A 5,678-nucleotide genomic window follows, 5' to 3' on the forward strand; every position below is an offset into this window, starting at 1 on the left:
GAACCAGTCTCATCGTGTTCTAGGACAAATGACAAGAGCAAAAGGAGCTGTGCCAGGGAGTCTTGGCCCACAGTTATGAATGCAGCTCACAATAAAATATTTGGCCCACTGCCTCTGCTTTTTCCCTGTAACCTAGAGGCAAAAACATTTATCACATCTGCAATAGTCACCATTAGAAAAACAGATTGTTTTCTGAATAAATTCACAGAATTGAAATGCTATAATAGACACAATACAATAAGAGACTTGGCACTTTTTTGTCCAGTCCTTCTCTGTCACTGCAGTTTAGAGTACAGCACCACACAGAGATGCACAAATAGCTTATTGACCATATAGTCTATACGCTGCACTGCAGCAGTCCCTATGCTGACTGACATTCACAATAACAACCTCCTGATTCACTAACAAAATGTGTAGTACACACACTCACCAACACATGAACACACAGAGTACATTTAGTACCAGCACAGACAATAAACTGTTGGACTGTTTTATTGTAATACAATGGAACCTAAAACAGTGTGGTATATTTTCACACAATACTCATATAACCTCCTGTAACCAAGACTCCATTAGGTTACATAATACTTTACCTCTGGTTCAACTTTATGCAAATGGAGTTTCCTGTTATGTTCCAGAGAACAAGTATGAAGTCACTAATAAGTTCTAGATATGGACATGGGATGAAAATTTGCTTTCTGTTGCTTTTCTGTGCTTTTTGCCCACATATTTAAACTGTATAAAAGGAGCTGTCTCTTTTCTTTGACTGTTTATTATCTGCAGAATTTAATCAGGCTTTTATTTCATTCAATAAAATATCCTATGTCTGCTGCTGATTCTTCTGCCACCACAACAGCAGGTTTTCATTTAATTACTGACCAACACAATACCAATATAATAGTCAACAACCAAAGTTGATGTATCACTTCCTTTCCTCCATTCCCTGGGACACATTAACTTAATTAGTGAAAAATACCTCTCCAGTCGACCTTGTCAACTGTAAGTGACTGCTGATTAAAAAATGCTCAGCAATAAAGAATAGAAACGTTTACTAATACTCCAGTATGGTAAACCCATTATGGCTAAATCTTAATAACAAGCAAATGATCTTCACTGCCAGACCTAACTGTACACTATTTGTGTGCTGTGCCAGTACAGGAGAAACCAAAATATCAGGGTTCTTTAAGAAATCAGTATGGGCAGTGTCAGACCTAAGCTGCATGTTCTCTTGTTATATATCTTGCTAAAGGGGGTAAAATTATACGTATGAACATTATATACATGACTAATTATCTGCTTCCACAACTCAGTGTTTTAAATCATGCATGGTGTTTGTTAGCCAGACCGGATGCTTGTGATTGTTTTTTCTAATAAGAAACTGAAACGAAGATGGGAAAAGAGAGCCGAATGTAATATAATCTATCAAATTACTGACCTTGTGGGACAAAGGAAGACACCATCATAATAGATTGATGTTTAACACACAGAGCAGAATGAAAAACAAAGTATATCGAGACTTGAAGTTAGCAAAGTACAACAGTAGAGATATGGCCACAGATTGAATCTGGCTAGAACAACCATGCATTAATTTTATGTAGTATAAAGAGCAAGAGAGAATAAGCATGCAGAAGCTATATTTAGCCTTGGCATTAAACAGATGTATTATCTGTGTAATTACACGGAATTATTGACCAAAATGTCAATCATAGATAGCACATGATATAACCTTATGATATTCTATTTTTAGTCAATGCAGGACAGAAGATTTGTGGCACAGGGCTTTGATTGATATAATTGTCTCACAGTGGAGGTGTCTTTTGTTCTCTCGGCAAGGCACTATATCTCCAAGGGAGCATGCTCTCCTTATGCTCTGTTTTCTTGTTCTCTGCATGTCTTTCCCTCTATCCATTCAGCCCCCTTTCTGCTGTGAAAGTGCTTTTCAGTAAGGTGGATAAGCCATATGAGAGTATGTGTGATGTGTGTGTGTGTGTATGAGCACAAGCATGTGTGTGTGTGTGAAGTGTGAACATAAATATAGTAGCTGTTTTCGTTGTACCCTACTGTGTGTGTAAATTAGATTACCATCACTGCTGCTGACCTCAATGTGAGTGGCGCCATCTTCCAACAAAGCTGGAGCAATAAGAGAGAATGTGCCCTACTGACACACAACAGCACATGCAGCATCCACAGCCACAACCCTACAGGCATGAGGAACAGCAACACAGAGCTAAAGAGCATGTGGCAGAAGGAGAGAGTAGATAGACTACAGAAAGAAAATACAGAAAACGATAGCGAGACAGAAAAGGGTGGCATATGAAAGAGGAAACGAAGGACAGAGACATAAAAGCGGAAAAAAGGAGGCCAAGACTGGAATGGGGGAGGGGGAAAACTGAGAGTGATAGCAATATAGAGGGTAAAGAAGGAGGAACGAAATAGTGTGGAAACAGAGAGTGAAGCTCAATAAACAGAGGTTGGAAAAGCAGACTGCTGCATGAAACACTGCATTGACTTATGCTTATATCTTTATATTTTGTATTTTAATTTAAATCACATTGAGTTTCCATGCAGTGAAATGTACTCTATAAATAAAATTGCCATTGAAACAAAACAGAGCAGAGGCAGAATGGAACATGGAGTACTGCAAGGAATGTTGTTTTATAGAGTAACATTGACATTGCATTATCTAACAAAAACATGAAAGATCAGGTATGCAGTTTTGCAGGTGGAGTTGAACATTAACAGTGAAATAAAAATGAGACAATACAACAGGACAAGTTTTGAAAGGTTTACACAAAATCCGGGTAAATTGGTCAGGGAGGAAGATGCAGGAAAAGTTAGAAACCAAGGACAAGAGTGTGACACAGGGAGAAGAGTTAGAGTTGTCAGCATTGTACATGTGTGAATGAAGAAGAGTAGCCACATAGAAAAGTCCCTCATCTCAAGCTGCTGAAACAACAGTACAAACAGTCTTGCTGTGACAGCTGTCTCCTCCTCTCTCTCTGACATTTAGCTTGTCCTCTTACCCTGTCTTCCTGTGACAGTGAATATAGTTTAATGAGGAAAATGCTCTCACCCTCTTAACAAAGACAGCATACACAGACACACAACAAGGTTCATTGCACTGTGAATGGTTTTCAGTGCAGATACTCAGCATGCAAACACAATTGCACTGATCTGCTGAGCCAGCCAGGCAGACAGACAAAGCCACTGGAGCAAGCAGCCACACCCCCGCCAAAGAGAGCATACAGAGTGAAAATATACTATGATAGACATGCTGTATTCATTGTACAGTGTCCTGTTGTACTGTAATCTTTAAATCTAAATCAAAAGCACCTAGTTACAAACAATAGAAGTACTAACTTCAAACATGTGCTGATACATCAGTGGACCTCACATGTGCATGCATTCTGAATGCAGCTCATGAACCTACTTTCGATTCATCCACTCCTGTTCTCGCCTCTGTTTTTTTTTCTCTCCCAAAAATGGCAATGTAACAAAAGTGCAGTGATATACAATTCAGTAAGAGGCTACTTTTTCTCACATACAACCAACTCACAGTGAAACAGGAGACAAACAATGTGATCCACTGACACCACCCTGCACTTTTTTAGGTTTAATGAGATGCATTTTTAATCACATCAATAAATATTTTCTGGGCATCTGCTGTCCAGGCACAGCTTAGCACTGCTGCTGTATTGCAGAACACATGATGCCTTACACACTTTCAGCTCACACACAAACATGTGCACATAAAATATGCATGCACAAATACACACGGAGAGGCAGTCATTGCTATCTAGTAGCTCACTGAATAAAACTGGACAGAGGAACTGCAGAGAAAGTGTGTTGATTTCTCCTTCATAAAGCCGGGCTGCTGCCTTACTCTGAATTTGAACTGATCCTTTCCCTTCCTGCATTCATACTCCACTTACTGCTTTACTTCATATGCTGCTCAGTGGGTCAGAAATATGCCATCAACTTTTCAACAAAGACACACTTAATGACAGTTTAAAATACATGTTTTTCCGACATTTTCTAGGTAGTAAATCTAAGGTTGACCCAGTTGTTTGAGAGAAAAGATTATCTCCACACTATAAAATATCTAATTAGAAGCTCAACTATTCCCGCCTTCACTATTGCTTCTATATCTGCACCATCTGTTGCCTGATTTACAATGGAGATTTCACTGATATAATCCATGTGTTTCTATCTAAATAAACCCATTTTCATTAAATATTGTGAGGTGTCTAGATGAGCCATACAAAAGCCACTTCCCCTCCCCCCTCCGCTACTGCTCTCTCCCTCCTCCCTCCCTCCATCATCCTCTTCCGCTGCTGTTGCTAAGACCGCTGAGCGCATGCTTGTCAGTGAAACCAGTAGATTCAGAGAGGTGGATCTCATCATCATGTGTTGCTATGGGCAACGCACAGTGTTCAACAGAGAATCAGCCCACAAGCCTAGCATGCAGACCTTCACACATGTGATAGAATATGACCTATTTTTTAGTCAGTCAAAGGGGAATAATCTGTACATAAGCTAGTGTATAGAATATATGTATGTATGTATGTATGTATATAGACACAAACTGTATACACCGTTACATCGCTGCCTGGTATTTTTCAAACACAAAAAGCCATCAAATGAAAACCAGTAACCTTCTTCTGTAATGAATAAAGATCTCTGTTGAAGCAAAGTGCCCCAACCCCACCTGACTGGCTGTAGATTGTGATTCACTGCACACCAGCCGCAGGCTCTCTCTCCCCCCCTCCCTCTCTCTCTCTTAGCTGCAGCCATTCATGGCCCACTGAATCACCTCAGCTATATCAGCGAGCACAGACCACAAGTAACACTGTCAGTCGGACAGTTACTCGCTTTACACACACGTAACAACCCTAGTAGATAGGGGCATAGGGGAAAAACACATATATGTGTGTACAAGCATGCAAAACACACAGACCACAATTTCTCTACTCTAAAAATAAAGTACAAATGATATATAGTAACATGTCTTTTCAATGACTCTGGACATTTGTCAGACGAGGAGGACCAGATGCAGAAACTCTGCACTGTTAGGATCAGCTTCATCACTAGTTGTCTGAGCAAGCTTTCCTTTATACTACTGTTAGCAAATGAGACTTTTGATGTTTGAGGATAAGCTAACAAAAGGGTAAACTTTCTTATTTCATAGTTTAGTTCAAGTTGAACCTTGCATTTATGTTTCCCAACCAGTTTATGGTCTACTAGGGCGCAGTACAGTTTCAATTATTAATAGTCAAAGTTAGTCAGTATACCAAGAATCCACATAGGCAACAAAAAATATGTCTAATTCACAATGTCGTATCATTCGCTGTGGCACCGGGACAACACATCATAATAACTGCAGTCCTATGTGTTATTTACAAATTAATGTAGGCTGTATGAGAACCCGACCATGCAAATCTGTAAACCAGCAGTCTCACAACAACACAAAACCTCCTCATTTCCCCCAGGGATTAATGTTATGTCTGTGGTCCATTTCTATCATTCTGAAAAGGTGGTGTGTTTCAGTACTTTTGGCACATTTAATCGTGAGGATCTGCATCTCATCTATTACAAGCATTCCTACCAGAACCACCTTGAAATTAAGTGATATTTCTTACCTCTCCAGATGCCCTCCTCCTGTCAGGGAGCACTAGTGT

The sequence above is a fragment of the Morone saxatilis genome, unplaced genomic scaffold, assembly GCF_004916995.1.
Source record: "Morone saxatilis isolate NCDOM2014 unplaced genomic scaffold, NCSU_SB_2.0 Contig22, whole genome shotgun sequence".
NCBI classification, from domain to species: Eukaryota; Metazoa; Chordata; class Actinopteri; family Moronidae; genus Morone; species Morone saxatilis.